Source organism: Mixophyes fleayi, chromosome 6 (genome assembly GCF_038048845.1).
Source record: "Mixophyes fleayi isolate aMixFle1 chromosome 6, aMixFle1.hap1, whole genome shotgun sequence".
Classification (NCBI taxonomy): Eukaryota; Metazoa; Chordata; class Amphibia; order Anura; family Limnodynastidae; genus Mixophyes; species Mixophyes fleayi.
In genome coordinates, this window is record NC_134407.1 from 43,096,403 (window position 1) to 43,122,404 (window position 26,002).

The window sequence follows — 26,002 nt, forward strand, 5'->3', positions numbered from 1 at the left end:
ACATCTCTGTCTGTATTCATCATCATCACCATCAATTTATATAGTACAACTGATTTTGCAGCATTGTACAGAGAACTCATTCACATCAGTCCCTGCCCCATTGGAGCTTACAGTCTAAATTTCCTATCATACACACACTGTATTACCCATTATTGTTTTATTACTTTTATTATTTAAACTTTTTTCTATATTTCAGTACTTGTCGTTTTGTAAACTGACATCTCTATTAAAAAAGGGTGTTTGCATGTTAGTGTCAAAGAAACTGCACACCCCCAAAAAAGCTATAAATTCTAATCTTATATCTTTTTCAATACTTGTCAATTTGTAAAGGGTCATTCAGGGAAATCTTTATTAAAAAAGATGTTTGTGTGAGGGTTTTTTTGGGCATTTTAAGCATTCAGTGACCACATGTAGAACATGGCAGACAGCGGGTGCAAAAAGAATGTCATCTGCCATGCCACCAACTGAAGCAAGCCCATTAGATAAACAACAACAAAAGATAGTGTAGGGTTCAAGTGACAAAAATGTTGAAATGCAACTCACACACTAAATTTGGAAGATTAGACAGAATGCATCATGGAGAGTGAAGAGGTGAAAACAATCAGTACATATTTAGACAAGTAGATACCCAATTGTAAAGCACTACATAATTTTCTGTTGCTATATAAATAAATGATGATGATAGACAAAGGTGGCCGGCACTCATACCAAAAGCTTCAAAGACTCATATTTTGCACTTTTCGATGGACAGAGAATTCATTGTTACCTATGAGCAGGTCTTTCAAATATCTTGCTGTCTATATAAATAAATGTTGATGATGATAGATAAAGGTGGTCTGCACTCATACCAAAAACTTCAAAGACTTTGAGTAACCCCCCCCCCTTTATGGGGGTTTCCCCCTATGTACCTCCTTGCTTTACTCCCCTTTTGCTATATGCCTCTTGAAAATTTCAATAAAAAGTATTGATGAAAAAAAACCTTTAAAGACTAGTACAATACACTTCTCGATAGGCAGAGCATTTATCATTAGAAAAGAGTGGACCTTTCAAATACCTTGCTATCTATATAAATAAATAAAGCTTTATATACGAGTATCAAGCATGAAAAAGGACTGAAGGCTGTCAAACATTTCCTGGAGACTAAAGCCAGGAATGGTCATAATAATTTAATCTTACAGTTGCTAGAATTTGTCTTAACAAAAAACTTTTTTGCTTTTGATGAGAAATTCTTTCTCCAGCTGAGGGGCACAGCTATGGGCACAACCTGTGCCCCTACTTATGCCAATTTATATATGGGGTGATGGGAAAATGAGGTAGTTTTTACTGTCATGAATGAGGTGTATACACGGCATATTGTTTTATGGCTGCGTTTCATCTACGACATATTTGTTATCTGGGAAGGTGACAAAGATATTCTTGTTGAATTAATTAATAATCTGAATTTTAACCAAATGAATCTTAAACTTACTTTTGACATTAATTCTGAGAAAGTGACATTTTTAGATTTAACAATCCTTGTTACTGAACAAAAGGAATTGTCCAGCAATATGTTTAGAAAAGTAACAGCAGCAAACAGCATCGTTCATGCTTCAAGTTCCAATTTTCCTGCAACAATTTGTAGTATTCCCAAAGGCAAATTTCTATGCACCAGTATGGAGATTTGAATATTTTTAATAAAAGAGCAGATGAACTATGCAATAGACTAGTAAAAAGAGGATATAGTCATAATCTGGTGAAAAAAGCATAGAGAGAAACAAGAAATGTGGAAAGAGACTCTCTTATCTTTTCACAACGTGGATTAAAACCAGAAAACACCGGTGTCATATTTATCAGTACTTTTAATAATCAATGGCTTACAATCCAATCCATTTTTCAAAAAACACAGTAATATTTTGAGACTAGATCCCGATCTCCATGAAATCATATGGGAAAGAATATCTACCTGTTGGAGGAGATCTAAGAATCTGCGTGATTTGGTGGTACATAGACACTCCCAAGATGGCTTGAAACAAAATACAATTAAGACAACATTGATGGGCTTTTATCCTTGTGGAAAGTGCACAGCTTGTAAATACACAAAAAAACCTCAGAAATTTAAAGATAAATTTGGTAACTATCATAATATTAAAAGTTTCATTAATTGTGACACACAAGGAGTCATTTATTGCCTGTCTTGTCTTTGCGATTTAAGATACATATGTATGACCAGCAGACCATTTAAACATCAAATTCTAGAACACATTGGTAATATTCGTAATGCAGTGCAAGATAATAAGAAAATGAAAACCCCGACTTCTGTAGCTAAACACTTTCTTAAGGTACATAATAGTAATCCTAAATATTTAACAGCATATGGCATGGAAAAAATAAACCTTGGAATTAGAGGGGGTGATATGAAACGAACTTTGTTAAACCAAGAAGCTAAAATGATTTTCTTCATGGGGACAACATATCCCAAGGGCTTAAATGATAATAATATTTATACACTTTTTATTTTATTAGTATTGCTTTTCAATAATACCATATAATAGAATTTTATTTATTCAATGCCATTACACTTACTAGCATACATAAAAAATTATAACAGGTGATAATGATCAGATAGATATTTACTTTCCACATTTCTCTTATAATCTACACATATTCAACTATAATTGCTTAAACTTTATTGCAGTATTACTACTTATTAAATTATCTTACTTCATTAGTTTTACTTTTGGTCTTATATTTCACTTAGTAGTTTTCACTTTATTTATTTGTTTACACTTGTGTTTTCGCACCTTTTCCGGATTTATTCCCTTAAACCTTTTCACTTATTTTTGCTATTTTGCTTACAATACTAATCTTTTTTTATATTTACAGACATGGCCATTCATTTGGAAGTTTCTTTAATACTTCACTGATTTTGTTCACATCTGCTAACTTGATCACTATTATAATATGTAGCCATTCATAGAGTAGTGGATTTTACTGTATTTTTGCTCTGTTTATAAATATATCACCCCCTTGATAATACACTCTATAGCAACCATTTAACTTATTAACCTTGTGCCTCATAAGCAAATTTCAGAGTCTATTTACATTTTATGTATTATACCCATTGTTTTTTATTTACCTATGACATTGTCTTGTCATTCTTATGGACCTATGAATAAATATAGGTGGAGCTTTAGATATTTACAATTTTATGCAATGGTTATTTATGCAGTGGCGGTTCTAGCGATCTTCGTTCCTCTTTTTATATGCATCACTGTTTTGCTAATATATCATCATCATCATAATCAACATTTATTTATATAGCGCCAGCAAATTCCGTAGCGCTTTACAATATTAATATATCTGTTAGGAAGTGTTCAATATAGTGTAATTTTACACTTTATAATTAAAACCTTTAGCTCATTTATTCTCTTGTATAACGAGAGCATTTTTCTCCGTTGATTACTGTTTCCATGACATCGTACTTCATTTCAACGGACCAATGAAGGAGTAAGAGGAGGAGTTTCATTTATCTATATCCTCTTGGATTGGTCATCATGTCTGCCAATCTCGATGTCTCATCTTCGTCTTGATTGGAAGCAGCTCCTCACGTCACTGAAGCTTTCCAACACTAACGGTATTTAAGAGCTGTCAGTGCAGTTCTCGGCTTGCCACTATTAAGCACGTAAAGCGAAACAAGCGTTGGCGTCTCACTGAATGCTACAGCTTATTCTAATAATTTGAAAGTGGTTACTATTTGACTGGGTGGATCTGCTATAATATGGCCAGAGTTAGTGGAGCATATGTTAGGTAGTCAGCAAGACACTCCCATACTTTTTCAGCATCAGGCTATTCCGTGTCATAGCGGTTTGGAAAGGATCTTGTCTCTTTTGCTCCAGAATAGCTTTAATATATATTAGGCACCTTTAGATTACCATTTGAGGGAGTGTAGATGATTTCCTAGCCGACACTTGAGCACCTTTATGCCATTCTGTCCACCCTAGTCATCCCCCAGTATATATCATATATGGCTATAGTGCATCCAGTCAGTTTTTAATCACACATTGCTTTTATATATGATATTTCAGTATATCTCGCTGGTTTTAATCCATCAATAAAAGTGAAATTTTATTATGGTTCCACTATATTTTCTTAGGTTTCATATGTGAGCTTCAGTGCATCCTAAATTTTACTTTTCTCCTTTTTTATGGTTTATTAATATAGGAATCTACCTGTCTAACAATACTATAGTGGGCTGTTGCTCTTCACTTGTGCGATAGGATCATTTTTCCTTCTTCTCTTCTTTCTTTTACTATTATATAGATAAGTAACTTTGGTTAACAGAGGAAGAACAATGATTTCAAACACCATCCTCCTTTTAAATCATCCAGTCTGGTATTCTAACTCAATCAGCATGACAGAGTGATCTCCAGCCTTGTCCTAGTTAACACTCTCACCTGTGTTAACGAGAGAATCACTAACCTGATTTCAGCTGGTCCTTTTGTGGCATTGCTGAAAATGCAGTGAAATGTGGTTTTTGGGATAATGATCATTGTCATGGCAAAGAGGGACTGTGAAATTAATTGCAGTGCATCTGATCTCTCTTCATGACATTCTGGAGTATATGCAAATTGCCATCATAAAAACTTAGGGCCTGATTCATTGGGGAACTTTTGCAAGAAATTTCTTACTTAAGTCTCCTGGACAAAACCATGTTAAATGCAAGGAGTGAAAAATAGTTTTCTATTTTGCACATAAGCTAAATACTGTCTGTTTTTTCATGTAGCACACAAATATCAACTTTAAATTTCAGTGTACAAATAAGCTGGCCAGTATTTGTGTGCTACATGAAAAAGCAGACATTATTTAACGTATGTGCAAAATAGAAAACTAATTATTACCCCTTGCATTTTAACATAGTTTTGTCCAGGAGACTTAAGTAAGAAATTTATTGCCTAAGTTCCTTAATAATTCAGGCTCTGAGGCAGCAAACTTTGTGAAAAATAATATTTTTGTCATTCTCAAAACTTTTGGCCATGACTGTAGTTGCAGTGGAAATGTTGATATTCTCAGCTTTTATAGGGCCATTTAAAAGCTCTTTTATTCTTATGCAGATGTGTCTCTTGTAAGCATAGTATCATGGGTGCAAATCTTTTGAGAAATTGTCAGTTAATAAATGTATCTATAATCCTCCTCACATTCCAATGGACAGGAGTAACAGTCTTAGTAGCCATCATGGGTCTTATACAAACTACTATTATATAGCCACTGTTTCTCACACTTAAGCATATTGTGAATATATTATGCCCCTGAACTATAAGCAAGTACATTAATGCACATGTGATAAAGAGGGAAGAATAGGCATGGGTTGAATTAAAAATCATTTAAATAGCAAGACAAGTATACAATCAAAGCAAATTGTAGTAATAAACCCCACAGGGTAATTTGTAATGCTGACCCGTTCCACCCACCCCCAGCTAGGTGAATTCAAATATTTAAATGTCCCAAACCAATATGATCCTACATGTGAAAGATTCACACTATAACTATATCCCAAGTTTTCAACAGGAATCCAACCTATGGTACTCCAAGCTCAGTCATTGATTAACTGATAGGTGTCAAATGGTGATGTGGCTGCCTAAAATGAACAGTTGCTTCAAACCTATAGACTTGATATTGGTACTATTACCACGCAGGGCCAGTATAACAGATGAATAACACTAAGCTGTCACAGCATTATTTGTTAATAAATGTTGACAACATGTAATTTTTACTGCGATAAAAAAAATAACAGCTTATGCCGTAATAATAAATTACAGTCTCTGGCGATAAAACATATTTCAGTAAATCGGCCACTTAGGTTCTCATTGCTATAGGTAAGACTTGGAAACTGGGCATTTAAATTCACACTAGGTTATGATCAGGTCACTTTTGCTGGTAATATAATAAATTCAGCTACAACTGAAGTTGGTATGTATTACTGCATATTATAGCATAAACACATCCCAGAGTAGCATGAAAAAAGTGCTATCTTGCCTGATAAAACATTGGTGGTGACATTTAATTAATTATGCTATGATATTTTCATGTTGTCACAGACTCTTAGTTTGTACACATTGCTTACAGGATTGTGACTGTAAAAAAAATCCCATTGTCTATATAAATATAATTGTATATTGTAACTTAACAATATTGTATTTTTTAAATAATAATATTGTCTTTGGATTAAGCATGTCTTGTATAATTATGCAATTGTATTTATATTTTCCCACACTGTAACTTCAACTATTACCACAATTCAGGTTCATAAATTGCATTTTAATGTAGGTTTAAGCAGGCCTGATCATAAGCCATTGCACTGAAAAAATCCAAGTTTCAAAAACAATATTTTTATGGCATATCTTGCCGAGTGATCCAAGGGTCTTACTACTGAACGTTGCTTCATTTTAAAATAATTGTTTTTCAGTGTAAGTTAAAAAGGGTCCTAAAACTAAAAATGTAGTTTTGGATGGTCTATGATAAAATAAATATACAAGCACTTTATTAGCAGAATCTACCATGGTCTTCAATGTGTCTAGCAGTCTAATGCTGCTCTCCATTCTCCTCTTTTCACTAGCTCTGTTTCAATTAAACTGATCCTCACCTGGAATTTCCTATTCACCTGAATGTGACATTTATTGACAAACCCTTGGCTTTCTATTAATAGTCAGAGCAAGAAAAATATTGCATAAATTGTTAGTTTTGGGAGTTGTGGACTATTGCTTTAGGCGTGCAAGGCTGGAGTGGTAGTAGCATCCTGCCATTCATTGGTATTGCACCTTTAAGTCTATTAAATATTGTTTTTGCTTTTCTTCATTTTGACTTCATAAGGCAAACAATGGGTTAGATCCCATTTTTTAAAATAATTGACTTATACTGTGCAATTCCCAATGGATAAGATATTTTTTTCACCCATTTTACCCACCTGATGGATATCTATATCAGTGCAGTCCTTTCATATAACAAAATACTATATATAAATTGTGAGGAGTCATGTGATTGCTGTGTTCAAATTGTCAAGGAGTAGAAAAAGATTGTTCTGTCGCACTGATTGTAGGGAGTATCCTCATATTCACATTCTCTCTAGATTCCTCTATTGGATTCTATGAGGGGTGCAACCAATAATTACGTTGTAATCACGTATAAAGAGATTGAGCATCGGTTATGTACTCATTTATAGCTCTCATGAACCTCTACTCTGTGAAATTGAAGGTCCGATATCGGTAGTACTTTTGAAGGGATTAATTGTCCTTTTGTGAAATATAATAATTAAATATATTTTCCTGTAGGACGTGAGCCCAATAACATAAATAGTAGTTAAGTAAAAAAAAAATCTCTATATGAGAACGGCTCCCCAAATTAGTATAACCTGTTACCTCTGATACATACAAAATATGATGATACTGTTTGTACAGGAGATAGTAAGTTGATCATTGTATTTTGCATGTAGGGTTAAAAAAAAACTTGTGGAAAAAAAAATAAAACATGTCTTCTTCACCAACACCTAGTAATTCATAATAAAACAATGTCAGTCATTGTATGTGAAATATTCTGCCATGTACCATTCATAAATGCATGATTGTCACACAATTAATGGTCACCTCAAAACTTAATTAATAATGCTAGCCACCATATATTTCATCTACTAGCCCCACAAGGATTTGTGCACATGGGAGCATTGTAAACCCTTGCATTGACTCTTTTTTCTCACAGTAGTGTGAGGGTAACAAAGCTAAATTAAAACTAAAACGCATAAATTTGTCCCTGGACCCTATAACAAAGTTAGATTTTGTACAAAGTCGGATAGCACTATTTGTGTAAAAGTAAATTAGGGAAGAAGCATGAGAAAAAATAATTTTCTTTTCAATTTTGCCTATTTTGTCCTATATTATGCCAATGTAATAGAATTATTTTTTTAATTCAAATATGCTACCAAAAGGAAGATCTAGCTATCAAAAAAAAAAAAGAACACCGGGCCTCGTTCCTTTGCAGTTAGAAAAAAAAGTTAATAAGCTAAAATCTTGCACTCTCTTCCGGGTGATCAGAGGACTCAAACAGTCAGTGAGTGGTCTGAATCCCCCCAACTGCCTCCAAAGTGAGTGACAGAAACATGGACCCGGTACCTGCATGTAATATACGAAAGACTTGAGTGCAGGAGTCGGCACCATATAGAAGTGAAATAAAAAGGTGCAGGGCATTAGGAGATATATATATTGTGGCAAGAGCCCGCTACTGCTGAAGCACACGCGAACAACTTCTTCTTTTTATGCAGCTTTATTGTCAGGATGGTAAAATGTATTTGACACCATATGAATTTCACAGCAATTATATTAGACCCTACAAGCTAGTAAGACATGGACCAGCCAGCTTCCCCAGCGTTGGTCTCAGTGGACAAATGAAACAAGCAAACTTTTATACATGACACTCCTCCCCCAGCCTTAGTTTGATGGGCAGGTGACACACCCACCTTCCCTTTAAGAGGAAACTCCCATCAGTGGCTCTGTTTGCACTAAAACAGATGCACCCTGTCTGTTTGCTCTGGGGAGGAACATTTCAAACCATGTAAGCTAACCAAACTTTAAACTATTGTTTGTCAGACATAAGTCTTTATCATCAATCTAGGTGCATTACTGCACCAATGTTTTACTCTACTTCCATGCTTTCTCTGCATATTGCCAGCTAAATGCCTTTCTTTGTTACATATCCCTACCCCTAGTGTCTCCAAGTAGGGGGATGCGGACTTCACGAGGAGCGCATATTTTCGTGACAACGCATCTGCATTTTTGTGTAGAATCCCAGGTCTATGTTCTACCAAGAACTTGAGGTTGCAGTGCCAAGAACCAGCGGGTCACCTTGGCATTTACCTCCCGGTTGTTCTGCATCCATCGCAATGGTGCATGATCTGTTATTAAAGTGAACTCTCTGCCTAGGAGATAATAGCGCAGAGCTTCTGTAGCCCATTTTATGGTGAGACATTTTTTCTCCCCAGTGGCATATTTTTGTTCCCTCGGAAGCAACTTACGATGTAGGTACAGGACAGGATTTTCTACTCCATTCTTCTCCTGTGACAAGACTGCACCTAAGCCAACCCCAGAAGCATCAAATTGGAGGAAGAACCTCCGGGTAAAATCTGGTACTTATAGAACTGGAGAGGAACAACGAGCTAACCGAAGATCAGACCATTCAGCTTCTGCAGAGTCAGACCAGGTTGATCTATCCGGACAACTTTTTTTAACATGTCCGTAAGTGGAGCAGGTCTAGTGGCGAAGTGGCTTCGAACCGCCTGTAGTAACCTACTAAGCCTAGAAAGGTGCTCAACAGCGATTTTTTTTTTGAACTTGCACAATTTTTGACTGCCTACACTTTGTCTAGCTGGGGTTTTACACGCCCCCAACCAACAATGTAACCCAAATATTTGGCTTCTCTCATTGCTATGGCACATTTCTCTGGGTTAGCTGTTAGTTCTGCAGACCTTAATGAGGCTAAGACCGCCTCAACTTTGGCTAGATGTGATCCCCAGTCTGGGGTATAAATCACTATATCGTCCACTCGTCTGGCTTCTGGAATGCGATACGGCTTCTGTTTTACAATGACTCCTGGCGGAGTGACAATGTCGTGTTCGATTAAGGTAGTGCGCCCAGGAATGGAAAAGAGAAGACATCCCTGTTCCAGTGAATCATTTCTTCAGTCTGTTGTCTCTGCTTAATAGACAAAGCTGGCTCTATGGACACTTCAGATTTTTCCATGGCAGTACTCAATACCTGAGGAGAGGTTTCCTCATCATGCCAAGGTTTAAGGAGGTTAACATGGTATATTTGCTCCTCCCTTCTCCTACCTAACTGGCGGACCCTGTAATTGACAGGACCAACAAACTCTAGAAATTCATATGGACCCTGCCAATGGGCGAAAAGTTTGCTTTCCTGGGTAGGGACCAGAACTAGAAACTTTTCTTCTGTCATTCCTGAGCCTCTTTTACATGTTGTTGTACAACGGGCCCTATCTTTCCTAGCCTCTCATACATTTGGGACACAGATTCTCCCAGATTTGGCTCCCTGGGACCTTGCTGCTCCCACCCCACTTCCTTTAACATGTCCAAGATACCCCTGGGCTGTCTCCCAAACAATAACTCAAAGGGACTAAACCCTGTTGAAGCTTGAGGCACCTCACAGATGGCAAACATCAAATAGGGAATAAGAGTGTCCCAATCTATTTTTCTCTTGAGCCACAGCTTTCCTGAGCATGTGCGTTAATGTGTGGTTAAAGCGTTCCACCACGTCTGTTTGTGGATGGTACACAGAGGTGTGAAGTGCAGTCACCGCTAACAACTGGCACATGTCCTTCATCAGTTTGTACATGAACGGGGTGCCCTAGTGTGTGAGAATTTCTTTGGGTATTCATAAGTGTGTAAACATCAATACAAGTTCTCTAGCTATGGTGCTAGACTTTATGTTTCTTAGGGGAATTGCCTCTGGATACCTGGTTGCATAGTCAAGCACTACTAGTATATATTGTACCCACATGCGGATTTTTCCAGTGGACCCACAAGGTCCATGGCTATCCGTTCACAGTGAACTTGTACTATTGGTATTGGAATGAGAGGTGCCCTGTACATGGGTTTGGGACAGTTTCTCTGACAAATGGGACAGGACCAGCAATACTTTTTCACTGCCATGTGTACACTGGGCCAGTAAAACCTAAGCAGAACTCGTTCCCATGTTTTATCCTCCCCTAGGTGTCCCCTACAGACATGTGTGTGTGCTGCTTTTAACACTAGGGGTACATGGACCTGAGAAACCATTAATTGTTCTACTTTTTCACCCTGTACAATAGCAACTCTATACAGAAAATTATTTTTGACAATAAAATATGTTATACCTTCTGCAGGTTGGCCGGCTTTCGCTACCCCATTCACCTCAGTCACACTTTTAATGGCATGTTCCAAAGTGGCATCATTAAGTTGGTCCCGAGCAAAGTCCTGCAGAGGAAACAAAATTGGTATTGCGGACCAGTCCGTATCCTCACTGACAGGCGGGGTGGGCTCAACCGCGACATCAACGACCAATGCTAGTTTGGACTGTCCATGTTTCCCCGCAGGTGGATGCTTTTGTGGAACTCCTGCTGTGACTCCCAGGAAGGCATTCCGGTTTGGCGGTTCCCAAAGATCGATGTCCAGATGTTGTGGATTCTTTGGCGGTTCCTTTAAGACCGGGCTTCCGACCGTTGCATCAGTTGACGGCATGTCTGGCCGGATCTGCTCGCCGAGGACCTCATTAAACATTGGGAAGTCTCGCCCCAAAATGAGTGGATATGGGAGTTTAGGTGCTATGGCAGCTACCACCATAACGGTTTTGTCTTTGAGTGTGACTGGTAGAAGCGTTCTTTCATACTCCTCTGTCATCCCATGTATGCAAAGAACCTTCACCTTGGGCAAACGAGAAGTTTTGGTTTCGGGTAAGGCAGAGCTGGAAACCAATGAAAGTTCACTCCCTGAGTCAACCAAGGCCAGGACAAGGTTTTGGTTGATTAGCACAGTCACCCGGAACAAACAAGGACTTCCTGACGTGGGATTCATGGTAAAACAGATTGGGAAAGCAGGCCCAATATGTGCCACTGAACAGTCCATGGTCCTCTCTAACACTCTGGCAAGCTATTCATAAGTTTGTGGGTCTGATTGCAGAACCCACCTTTGCAAATCGCGGTTCAGCGCCCGGATGGAGTGGTCTATCGCCACAACTTCAATAATCCGAGAAGGCAAATTCTCCTCAGGCTGCAACCATTTCTTTAAAACTTTAGAAAGCTCAGCCAATTGCGCTCTGACCGGCCTTTTTTTATCATAGCACCATTGGTGATAGTGTTGGGCTCGGTCTGGCCCGGAAACCCCAATGCGAGCCAATATCTTAGACTTTAGACACAAATAAGCATATTTATATATTATTTACAAATAAGCAGAGGGCCGGTCCTCATCTACATCCATATAAGCTCGCTGAGCTTCACCAGTCAGATATGGCGCCTGCCTCTCAGCCCAATCTTTAGGAGGCCATTTTGCCCTTTTGCAAGTCTCTCAAAGGACACCAGATATGCTTCTATGTCATCACCTGGCGGCATTTTCTGCAGAGCCGGACCAGGTGGTTCATTTCTGCCATGCCTCACCTGGCTTAACTCTTCCCTTAAGAGCCTGGTGTTTTCCACCTGTGCCTCGGCGACTTGTAGCATCTGAGCTTGCAGCTCTTGCTGCGCAGTGGCCACATTCACGAGGGTTCTCAGGACTTCCGCCGTGTTGACGTCTGCGCGGGTTGGGTAGCAGAAACATGCTTCCCGGAGCATCCCACTCCTGACACCACTTGTGGCAAGAGCCAGCTACTGCTGAAGCACATGCGAACAACTTCTTCTTTTTATGCAGCTTTATTGTCAGGATGGTAAAATGTATTTGACACCGTACAGATTTCACACCAATTCTGGAGACCTAAATGCTAGCTAGACATAGACCAGCTCTCTAAAAGACCAGCCAGCTTCCCCAGCGTTGGTCTCACTGAACAAATGATACAAGCAAGTTTTTATACATGATACTCCTCCCACAGGCCTATCTTGATGGGCAGGTGACACACCCACCTTCCCTTAAAGAGGAAACTCCCATCAATGGTTCTGTTTGCACTAACAGACACACCCTGTCTGTTTGCTGTGAGGAAGGAGCTTTCAAACCATGTGAGTTAACCAAACTTTAAATTATTGTTTGTTACACATAAGTCTTTGCCTGGTTTATCATCAATCTAGGTGCAGAACTGCACCAATGTTTTACTCTGCTTGCACGCTTTATCTGCATATTGTCAGCTAAATGCCCCTCTTTGTTACAATATATATATATATATATATATATTGTGAACCAAACAGGTGATAAGCAAGTGGTGGGGGTAAATGGTAGAAGATGGTAGGGGTATAGATTTGATAATCAGGGTAAAGGGAGTCAGGCATATACAAAGGGGGAAATAAATGGACTGACACCCACAGTGCTGATACAGAGATGTACTAAGGGTGACGGCAATGAGAGAAAGGGAGCTAGAGCTGCACATACAAAATTAGAGCCTCCACCCCCAAGTCCCAGAATATTTGCTGCGGGTTGGGTACGCTTTAACAATTACCAGTATTCCAACATGGAGAAGGCCTACAAATAAAATCCAAAATTAGGAAAAATGGATTGTAAAATAAACAGACTTACCTTCAACCCAACACTGGACATCTCCGATGCAAGTGATTCCGATTAAACAAGTGTTCGGCAGTGCAGGCTGACGTCATCTCAATGTCTGTCAATAGAAATTTAAAGCGGCAATGTTGGGTTAAGTGTTTAAACACTTAAACTTAAGCTTTAAATTTCTATTGACAGACGTCGCAATGACGTCAGCCTGCACTGCCGAACACTTGTTCAATCGGAATCACTTGCTGTCAGCATGGTGCTTTCATCGGAGATGTCCAGCGTCGGGTTGAAGGTAAGTCTTTCATTTTAACAATTGGTTTTTCATAATTTCGGATTTTATTTTTAGGGCTTCTCCATGTCGGACTAGTGGTAACCGTAAAAACGATTACCACTGATTTGCTGCGCATGTGCAGCATTTTAAAAATAAAATAGTGGCTAAAACAGTGACACTGACTATGAAGGAGTTACTTTGATTTATCCATCTGTGTGTGTTAACACTCAAGTCTTTGGATACTCTGAAAAGCAGAGTTTTGAGTCCCCAGGGATATTAGGGCTATACATGTTTTCTCTCTAACAGATAAAAAGTTAAGTACAGCATGCTTGGGTTTCCATGCTAGCAAATTCTAAACACCTAAGTACAGTAAATATAGTCATGGTCTATTTCTAGTGATTTGCTATAGCTTTTGCCTGTAACAATTTTATTCTAAAAGAAAATGACCTCTACCTATATATAATTTTTTTTATAACATTTTACTTAATAACAACCAGTTCCAAACACATTCTCTTTAGCAAAGAAATAGGATATTGCTACCATCGCTACATTTAAAATTATGTGATTTATTTGTTTTCTTTTATGCATATTTACTCATCTATTTGTGTGGTATGATGATGTTTTACTATGTGCAATTGCAAAATCAAGTTTCTATAAATTTAGAGCCTAGCGAGTCAGTTTGCAAAGGTGCCATTGCAGACAAAAATCAGATTTTGTTACATACAGTGTCTTTTAAGATGTAACTTTTTAAAAGTCTATAAAAATGTCAAAGAATTAAAATGAACAACCAAAACACTTTTGAACTTTTCTGTTTGAACTAGTAATAATAGGTCTGAGAATCAATTAACCCAAAATATTTTTATTGGTACACAATTGTCCCAAGAACAAATCTGCAGAAGATTCACTCTTCTCTGATCTGAAACCGTTGGGGAAAAATATCAATGCAGATGTAGTCTGTTCAGTGCTTAGAACCATTGCTTTAATGATTGGACTTATAGTGCAATTAATCAATACATTTAAATTATTAATACACACACACACACATACTTGTAAACACACCTGGACCTCTGGATAATTAGGTATGGAAGACTTCAATGAGAAACAACAGGGAGCCAATGTTTAGCCCATCCACTGAATATCATCATCATCATCATTTATTTATATAGTGCCACTGATTCCGCAGCGCTGTACAGAGAACTCACTAACATCTGTCCCTGCCCCATTGGGGCTTACAGTCTAAATTCTCTAACACACACACAGACAGAGAGAGACTAGGGTCAATTTTGACAGCAGCCAATTAACTTTCTAGTATGTTTTTGGAGTGTGGGAGGAAACCGGAGCGCCCGGAGGAAACCCACGCAAACAAGGGGAGAACATACAAACTCAACAAAGATAAGGCCATAGTCGGGAATTGAACTCATGACCCCAGTGCTGTGAGGCAGAAGTGCTAACCACTTAGCCACCGTGCTGACCAGAATATGCAAGTACACACTTGCCTGACCAGGATAAAAGATCTGCCCCTCTTCTGTGTCAAGGTGGAGTGGGAATTAAATGTTGTCATTTCGTTCACATGGAAATGAAAATGATAGAGAAATAAGGAAACTGCAGTATGTTGAAATCAGAGCATCACACTAATAATTTTGTGCTAAACATGAATTTCTAAAAAAAAGAAGGTTATAATAAGATTCAAGGATAGGCTTATCAGATTAAAGAATATTTAAGTGCCATAATATTTTTTTGCAAGAGCATTTAACATCATATGTCATAATTAATCTACTGGACATTCCAATAAACAAACTGCCTGGATAATGCGATTTACTGGAAGTAATTTATGATTTCAATAAATATTACTTTTCTGGAAATAAACTGCAGGATCATTCAAAAAGGCAAATTATGCAAGTAAAGTTTAGATTATGGTGCACAGCGTGCTTCTTCTTAAAGTTTGGCAAAAGCATCACCTACAGGCTGTACCCGCAAGATATATTATTGTCAATATTGTCAATACACATGGTATCTTTCTACATGACCATGAGAATGGCAATACTTTATTTAAATGTCATTCCATACAACATATTTAAATAGTTTTATTTCCATGTCAAGCCATGATTATTCTTTATAGAGTTTTATTTGCACGGAGCATGTTTAGTTTCATTTTTCATGGAGAAAGATCCACCTTACTTATGTGCTTACCATTGCATTGCTAATCACAGTCCATTGTAACAGCTGCTATTACTACACCAGCTTTTCTCCAGCTGGGTAGTAAACAGACATGTTAAAAACTCCCTATTGTCCTTGTGTTAGAACTCATTTATCAATCAGCAAGGCTTGTGAAGTAACAAGGCAGCTGGTAGAACTTAACACAAGTGTACAGTGATCTGTTGAAACTCCCTAATGATTTGAAAGCCTTAGTTTTAACGTTTCGTCAATAAGCAAGGTAGAGAAAGGAAGGTTGATTATTCAAGTAGCGCTATACCAACAAACTATTTTAGAACTGATTTTTGCTGATTTTCTTGCATTTGTTATGGTTATACAAGAGAGAAAATATATTCTTATTCTAACTATAATTTAGTTTTAGTTTTCCTTACATCTTCAGACCAATGGCCAAACAGTAAGCCCCTGCTATATATTTTTTTTTTCATTGAGTTACTACTGATATTTGGAATTTTGTTATTAGACAAAATATAAGAGACCAATATTACACTGCGACCATTAGTCTAAACGTTAAGCAGTAACATTTTAACACTGCATTTCTTTGATACAGGAGTACTGTCGCTTATGGAACAAGACAATATCTACAAAATATATATGCTCTTAATAAAATAATCTAGTCATCTAGAACTCGTCGATTTTATACCTAAATCAAGCAAATTCTCCTGATTTTTTTTAATTTATTTTTTTAAAAAGGGAATTTCACCAAAGATTTTTTAAAAAGCGTTCATATTTTCTCATACATTTCAATGTTTTTTTAATTTCAACGGAGATTCCAGCATGTGACCTGCATGTAGAAACCTAATTGAAATGAATTATTTTTCTATATTCCTCTATTTTCATACATATCACTGCAGAAATCAATGATTCAATGTTTGTGTGCCGCCTTGTGTTTTTTTTTATTCCCTTTTACTCTTCTTGCAGGCTGGAAAAAGTAGCTAATTATATGTCAATTTGCCTTTTCTAGATTTGGGGACTTTTACATCGCCATAGAAATCCTTCAAAAATACCATTTTGCATAGCGATTTCTGCATATCACCCTTTAAAAGATTCCCCACTTAATGTTAGATAGAGAGAAATTAAAAGATATTATGAGAGTATTAAGAATTGAAGGCATTTGGGTCCAGAATACAATTGTAAAATGTGTGCTACAAAAATGGCGCATTTACATATTTTTTATCGAGTTGTACATATCTTAAAATACGTGCAGCTTAAAATAAACATGTAAATGTGTCCACATCAAGATACGTTTAAAACACATCGAGATATGCTTTAAGGTTATGATGAGGCAGCGGCATACTCGAGACGACATTCACCATCATCAATTTGATGCCTATGAATGGATTTTTTATGTAAATTAAAAATGTTGTCCTTTAAAAATTATCTAAGCCCAGTGCTCATAACTTGAGCTGGTTGCTGCTTATACGAGGAAACAAACAACATGAGGTAAACCTCGCAAAAGTCATAATCTCTCTCCCTCGCACAATAAGACTCTCCTCTCGTCTACAAGCTTTCAAGTGTTCTCAGAAAACCCACCTCTTCATCAAGCTTATAATATTCCTCAACCACCCTCTTAACCTCAGTACATTACCCTATTACCACCTGTTATACAACTACCCCTTGATCACCATTGTTGTGTGACAGGATCATTTAGCTTATGAGTCACTTTTACCTTTGCGGTCTGACTGGGCCAACTGCAAATGTAGACTTAACCTCATGTGTCAAACTCCCATTGTCCAATAGATTGTAAGCTTGCGAGCAGGGCCTTCTCACCTCTTTGTCTGTTTTACCCAGTTTGTTTATTAGTTTACTATGTTTGTCCCCAATTGTAAAGCGCTACGGAATATGTTGGCGCTATATAAATAAATGATGATGATGATGATGATGAAGATGATGATAATCAGCACCAAGCTATGACAGATTGGTCTGATTACACTACAACAGGGAAACCCACAACGTGGGGTCTCGCTGTTATAGTGGGTCACATCCGCAGCATGTTCAGCATTGCACTGAATTTTTCTAGGAGATTTGGACCCAGAAAAAGTTTAAACACTTTTGGGAAAAACCAGCCCTGTGCTGAAAGTAACACCATAAAAAACAAGGTGCTAGTGGATATGTAGATTTTTCAACAAATAAAACAAATTCAAATTAATATATTCAATTTATATCTCTGCAGCTTCCAGCAAGGACAATTTTTCTGAAATTGGCACGATTAGAAACTAGGAGAAAATAAATTTCTAGGAGGGCTGATATAAATTGATATAATTATATTAATAATACAAAACATAAATGAATATACAGTATAAAAAATGTATGCAAAATATGTGTATAAAATATTAAATACTAAAAACATTCAGTATTCCGGTATAAAATGAATTGCCAATTTAAGATTTTCAATAAAATAAGTAAGCCTTTAAATTTGTGTAAATAGCACCAGCAGTCTAGTGTCCAGATTAATTCTTCCTGTTAAATGTTCCTTCCTCAAAGAATTGAATTACAGCATTGAGTGAAATTTGATCCACACATTGGAGCAACAGAATTAGGCTGTAGTAGGCCTCTGATGAAACCGCCGAGTTAGGGGTGGAGAAATGCTTCAGGAAATATTAAAACATCTAGGAATCAGAATTGCCTGTTTGCAAGCCTTTATTGCAGTACTGTATCAGCCATAAAAATCTAAGTGATGTTGAATACTTTTTTGCCAAAAAAGACAAAAGTATAATTGAAGTGATACTTTTATGGGCTAACCAAAATACATTTTGATATTTGCTAGCTTTCAGAGCACAGAGGCCCCTTCATATGGCAAGTTACAAATGAATGACTGAGAAAAGGGCACAACATTTAAGAGATGTTACATCAAGCAATTTGTACATGGGGAGATAAAGCATTAAGATAAGCTAAAGTAATAAAATGGAGGTTTTCGTTACGGATGGAAGAGTGAATGTCCTAAGAGGTCAGAGATCTGGAGTCACTTTGCTGTGGGGTGTGAAGTGTGTCCATGTAGTGGGTCATAAATCCAGGTGCTAGGTTGAGTCCTTGAGTCAATGACTGGAATGTTCTTATCAGCTTGAATTCCCAGATTTCTCTCTCCATGTAATTTTTAAAAAAAACTTTTGGTATTAAGACTTCTTTCATACTGTGTCCACGGGAGTATATATTAGAGATGCTTGGTGATCGGTTCTCTGAGGCAAGGAAAGAATCAGACTTCATCTTTCTCTACGAGTGCTAGCACTGCAACTCACACTGAGGCATCTTCTTGTAAGGTCAGTCATGATCAAGAAAGACCTTGTCATTCTGACTCAAAAAGTGGTGCCCGACTACTTTTACGTGTAAAAGCCGAGCTGGAAGAAAACAGTAAGGCATTAGATGAAAATGTATGTTCAGATTCAGAAATGACACAGTCAGTAGAGGTAGGGACCTTAACCAGCTAGGAACCTCATCCATGTTACACCATTTGAAGTGAGTTCATGGCAAGCTGTTGGGAAAATCTGGAACTTATGCTAAAAAAAACAACAAGCAGTCCAGTATCAGCTAGGTCCCTTCTCTCGCTAGATCCCGACACCTGCAATCTACACATACAACACCTTCCTCATCAGTATCCTCAGTAGAGATCGGAGTTAGTCCTGCATACAAATTGCTAAAGCTAGATGACCCCTCCACTATTCAGGATTCCTCATAAGAATTCTTGTGCGTTAGTCCCACTGTTGCTGCTGGGGGTGGATCTTCAACCCAGAAGCAGACCAAGACGACGACTACTAGTAGCTTACAACAATTGACTGTTAAAAAATCCTTTGCAAGAGGAAGCAAGTATGAAAGCTGTCACCCATTCGCAAAGCGGATCATAGACACCATAGCGACTACGATAGTATTAGATCTGTGTCCAATATCCACTATTAATGCAGCTGGTTTCAGACAGTTAATTAAGGTCTCGTGAACCTGCTACCAAATTCCATCCTGACACCATTTTACTAGAAAAGTTATTCCTCACCTCTACCAGAAGGTTTGTAAAAATGTAATTATTGGGCTACAAAATGCCATTCTACCCACTTTACACTTAACCATTGCTATGTGGACAAGCGGAACTGGGCAAACTAAAGATTATATGACTGTGACAGCCCACTGGGCTGGTGATTCGCCTTCACCAGCAGAAACAGCAGCAGCATTTACCCAGGTACGTCACATTATTCAGAGGCAGGCTACTCTGTGTATCACCGGCTTCAATAAGAGACATACAGCTGACAATTTGTTACAAAAAGGGATGTCATTACAACATGGCTTATCCCGCTTGAATTCTCCTCAAAATATGAAATTTCTGATAATGCCACCAATATTTTGAGATCATTACAGCTAGGTGAATTCCAAATCATTCCCTGTTTTGCTCACACAATAAACTTGGTGGTGCAGAGCTTTTTAAAAAATGACAGGGATGTGCAGGAGATGCTGTCTGTGGCCCGTAAAATATCTGGACATTTCCGGCATTCGGCAACAGCATGTAGGAGATTGCAGCAGCTACAACAGCAATTTAATTTTCCCTGCCACCAACTGAAGCAAGAGGTGGTAACAAGGTGGAATTCCACCCAGTATATGCTTCTGAGGATGAAGGAACAGTGAAAAGATATCCACGCTTACTCCACAAGCCATACCATTGGGAAAGGAGGGGGGGATGTATTTTACTCAAGCAAATACACAAATACTTTCCGTGCTGTGCAAGGTGCTGAAACCGTTCAAGGTAGTCACCTGTGAAGTGAGTTCAGACACTGCTAGCTTGAGCCAAGTGTTTTCCTTAACTAGACTTTTGGAAAAGCAGCTTCAGAAACTGAAGGAGGAGATGAAACAAAGCAATTATGTATTAATGTCGTAGATCAAGTACTTTATTCGCTTCGATTAGATCAAGTACTTTATTCGCTTCGATTAGATCCAAGAATTATCAACATCTTGAAATCAGATAACTACATTTTGGCAACTGTGCTTGATCCAAGCTATTAGAGCTATGTCTTCACTTTATTTCCAACTGACCCAGATCTCAAAAGATGCATGGAGCTCCTGGTGAGCAAGATGACAGCTCAAGTGTTACGTGACAGGACGGTGCCTCCTACATCAGTTTCTCAGTCAACTTGCTATGAAAAAATTAGCTTTCCCAAGACACCCAGGGATGATGCAGATGACTCAGCACAACATTTTGACATCTGGTCTGGTCTAAAAGAATTGACCAAAAAATATGAGACCTCTGCTGTAACTCCACCTGATCGTACTATTAACATTCAAAGGATGGTGGAGGATTATTTTAACAACACTATAGAAACAGACACATCAGACAGTCCCTTTACATACTAGGAGGAAAAAAAAGAGAGTTTGGAGACCCATGTACAAACTTGCTTTGCACTACTGGGACACCAGGGGGCACAGGAAGCGAGCCGTGGTGGCTGTGAGTAACGCCGCGGCTCGTGACAGTGCCCCCTGGCATCCCGGCTGTCACCTTGACGACCGGGACATCATTTCCGCTTAGTACCCGACCGTTGCCAAGGCAAAGGCCGAATGCTTACCACTGTAGCGCCGCATCCCGGCAACAGAGGACAGCCAGGCGCGTGTGCAAATCTAGGTAATAGCCTGTAGGCTATTAGGGTTAACTAAATTATTTAGCAGGGGCTGGTTATAATGTTAGGCTGCTGGCCCGATCACCAACCCACAGAACTAGATGACGGAGATCTTCGCCTATAGTAGCCGACTTTCCCTTAGAGCTTGGCGCGCTCACTGGTACTCGGATGCCCACAGGACTTAGCTCCAAGTGTATTGTGGGTTGGTAATGCAGGACCACAGCGGCGGCCAGGAGACTGGTAGAAGGCAGCGGGTAGTCAAAACGATAGCCAAGGTCAAGGGTCACAGGCAAGCAGGGTAATCGATAAACATGCCAGGGGTCGAGGTCACAGGCACGGTAGCAAAGTCCAAGGTACAGGCAAGAAGTGTCAGGGTCACGATCAAAACAGGCAGAGTCCAAATAATCCAACCTGGGGTCATACACGGGAGGTCAAACAGAGTATCCACAAGACAGGGCAAGGAAGACAGTAGCAGGTCAGCAGATTAGGATAGACACGGTATAACCGGCAGTGAGGATACAGACATCACTGCCCTAATTACTCAAGTCAGCCAATCAGAGCCTAGCTCTGAAATTACACACAGGCCCCTGCTAAATAATTTAATTAACCCTAATAGTCTACAGTCTATTACCTAGATTTGTGCACGCGCCCGGCTGTTCTCTATTGCCGGGACGCGGCGCTATAGTGGTAAGCGTAGGCCGTTGCCTTGGCAACGGTCGGGTACTAAGTGGAAATGACGTCCCAGTCGCCAAGGTGACGGCCGGGATGCCAGGGGGCACAGGAAGAGATCCGCGGCGGCTGTGAGTACCGTCGCGGCTCGTGAGGGGGGGGTACTGGGGGACACCCAGGTTTCTTAGTGAATTTTTTGAAGAACTCTTTCAGGTGTTTTGTAGCATGAAGTTGTCTTTGCGGAACCCAGGACAGCTCTTCCAAACCGCGATTCCTCCACTGTACTAGGAAGTGCACCTGACCCTGCACCTTCTTAGAATTGAGAATCTTCAGAATGATATATTTTTGCAGTTTGTTCCAATTCTGTACATGCGTACTTGGAGGCTGGGATTGATTTGGCTATAGCACAGGTTTAAGCATAGAGCAATGGAATGTGTTGGGGATTCTCAACAAACCAGAAATTTTCAATCTGAAAGCTACAGAATTAATCTGTTTGACAATGGGGAAAGAACCAATGAATTTAGGCCCCAGTTTCCTGCAAGGCTGTCTGAGCCTAATATTGTGTGCAGAAAGCCACACTTTCTGGCCCACTTTGAGGGAGCAGGTGGTACGGTGGCGATCCGAATTTTTTTTTGCAAAGAATGAGGCTCATCTTAAAGAGTACTGCACTTTTTTCCAGATGACCTTAAGATCAGTGGCTGTGGAACGAATCTCCAGAATACCAGCGGATTTGAGGGAACACAAGGAGTTGGACCTAGGATGAAAACCAAAATTACAGTAGAATGGGGAGGTTTGAGTAGATGAATGACATGAATTATTGTAGGCAAACTGCACCCAGGGTAACAAAGAGGACCAGATGTCATGAAATTCTGAAGCATAACATCGTAAGAACTGTTCTAAGGACTTCTTAACCCTTTCAGTTTGCCCATTAGACTGAGGGTGGAATGCAGACGAAAGACTGATCTTGATTCCAAGAAGGGTACAGAAAGATTTCCAGAATTGTGCTATGAATTGGGACCCACGATCAGAAACGATATCAATAGGAAGTCCATGTAGGACTTCCCCTCTGTCTCCCCCTCAGCATGTGTGTCTCCCCTTCCCCTCTGTCTCCCCCTCAGCCTGCATGTTTCTCCTTCCCCTCTGTCTCCCCCTCAGCCTGCGTGTCTCCCCTTCCCCTCTGTCTTCTCCTCAGCATGTCAGTCTCTCTGTCCATCCTCACAGGCTATTAATTTAATGGGATTAGGGGCTATTAATGTATTGGTAAGGGCTATTAATTTAATAGAGGTATGGGCTATTAATTTAACTGGAGTAGGGGTTATTAATTTTTTGGTGGGGCTATTCATTTAATGGGGTTATGGTCTATTGATTTAACAGGAGTATGGCTGTTAATTTATTGATGGTGACTATTAATTTAATGGGAATAAGGGTCATTAACGTATTGGTGGGGCTATTCTTATACTTGTGGGATGATTGTGGTGGTGGGGGCTATTCATTTAATTTAATACTGGGGATTTTTGAGTACTTTTAATTTAATGTGGGGCAGAGTTGGTGATGAATAGCGCCTATTTGTGAAATGGGTGTGCTATTAATTTAATGTTGGCTAGTAAGACCTGAAATATGCCTTTAAAAAAAAAATGTGGATGATATTAATCTAATGTTGAGAAGGATACCTGATTATTAAACATGGGTACTTTGATTTGATGTCAGGGCTGGTTAGAGGAAGGAGGCCTGGACTATTCGCATGTTGCTTTGCTTTCCTTTCCTTGTGGTGAATAATAAATATTTTTTTCCAAACATGGCCCCAGCTGGATCCGGCCAAGCAGCATGTGAGCGGAAGATGCCAGGAGCAGCTTCATGTGGTAAAACTACAAGAAAAGGTACCAGAAAGTTGTACAGGATTGGAGAGCAGTCCAGTAGTTGTAAAAGGCTAGGCATATTCTCCCCCACAACCCCACAATAGAACTTCTTCTCTTCCAGCAGTGAGTGCCTTGGGAGGCAGCATCTACTCTCACCAAAATTGGGGCAGGGGGGCGCCAGTGGTCCAGCTCACCCAGGGCACAAAAATCTCTAGTTACAGCTCTGGTGTGACAGGATTAGACAATGTAGCCAGGGTCAGACTGGCCCACCAGGAGCCAGGGTATTACCTGGTAGGCCCCTACACCTGATGGCTCTGCCCTCTTCATTGGCAGGGGGAGCAGGGTACCTTAAAAAAAGGAGTGGTGCAGAGAGGAGCCAGCAAGAAGACAGAAGACAAGAAGAAGAGATGAAAGAAGCCAATAGGAAGGTAACAAAAGGCATGGGGAAGAAAGTAGGATGGAACATAGTGATGAAGGGAGGGGGGAGCATGATGGCACATGGAGATGAAGAGAGGGGGAGGAAAACAGGATGACACAGAGTGATGAATGGATGAAGCAGGTTGGCACAGAGCGATGAAAGGGGAGAAGCAGGATGGCATAGAGTGATGAAGAGGGGGGAAACAGGATGGCACATAGTGATGAAGGGTGGATCAAGATATCACAGAGTGATGGAGGGGAAGCAGGATGGCACAGAGTGATGAAAGGGGGGGAAGCAGCATTGCACACAGTGATGAAAAGGGGGGAAGATGGAATGCACAGAGTGATGAAAGAGGGGGGAAGCAGGATGGCACAGAGTGATGAATGGGGGAGGGGGCAGGATGGTACAGTGTGATGAAGGGGTGAGCAAAAGCAGTATGACACAGTGTGATGAAAGGGACAGGTGAAGGGGAGAGCAAAAGCAACATGGAGGGTGCAGTGTGATCATAAGGGGGCACAACATTGTGATGAAGGGGCACAGTAATGTGTGTGTGATGGCACAGCAGGCTTGTGGCAATGTAGTATGTGAGTGTGATGGCACAGGGGGCTTGTGGCAATGTAGCATGTCTGTGTGATGGCACAAGGGGCTTGTGCCAATGTAGTGTGTGTGATGGCACAGGGGGCTTGTGGAAATGTAGTGTGTGTGTGATGACATAGGCATAGCTGGATTAAGGGGGGGGGCACAGGGGGCACATGCCCCGGGCCCCCCTCTCTCTGAGGGCCCCCCGCATCGCCTCTGCAGTAACTATCCAGCTGTCAGTTGCTGTCTGACAGCAACTTGACAGCAGCCGCACGCACCAGCCATGACATCCCTCTCTCTGCCGGCGCGGGGGGGGGGGGGGGGCGCCGGCCGCATCACCTAGGGCCTATTCTTTTTTGAGGAGGGCCATGGACCGCACCCTAGTTCACAATTTTTAAGTTTCACACTTTTTTTCGTTTATTAAGGCACGAAAGCACTGTTCCCGGGCTTTCAATAAAATAAAAAAAAATGATTTAAGAGTCTACTTTTAACATACCATTAATAAGCAAGGTAGAGAAAGGAAGGCTGATACATTCAAGTAGTGTTAAAGTAACAAACTATTTTAGTAGTGTTAAACCAACAAATCCTCAATCAGGGCATTACCTCACTTCTTGGCTTCTTTCTAACAAGTGTTCAACTATTTTGTTTCACACTTTTCTCTTCAATGGCTGAACACAAAAGTGCACAGTCATTGTATTTCTGAGGTTCTTTCCTCAGTCAGTTAATGTGGTTCCACTTTACAGAGACAGGACACCCTCCTGTCTCCAGCAGGTCCACAGTCTCAGGTCTCCTGCAGGACACACAATAGTGTCATACTGGGCCTTTTACAGAGCTATTTACTGAACTGTCTCATAACATCGCCATTCTGGCGAGGTGGAGATTTTGTTGGAGGAACCAGGAGATCATGTTCCTGAACCCTCACCTATTGAGGAAGTTAGATGATTGAGGATCATGTTGTCTGACAATACTTTAGATGTAAGTACACCTTAAAATGACATAAAAAATATAAATACTATATTGGTGTTTTGCCAATTGATTCGATTTCTCTTCCTTATGAACATTGAGACCAGATTAAAAAATGTTTTAATTAATGCCCATATTATGGACTCTGCATTTAAATACTGTTCAGCTGTGATTCTGGCACTTAATGTTTAAAGAAATGCCATCCTACAAATCGTTGAAATAGACAACATATTTTTTCCCCTA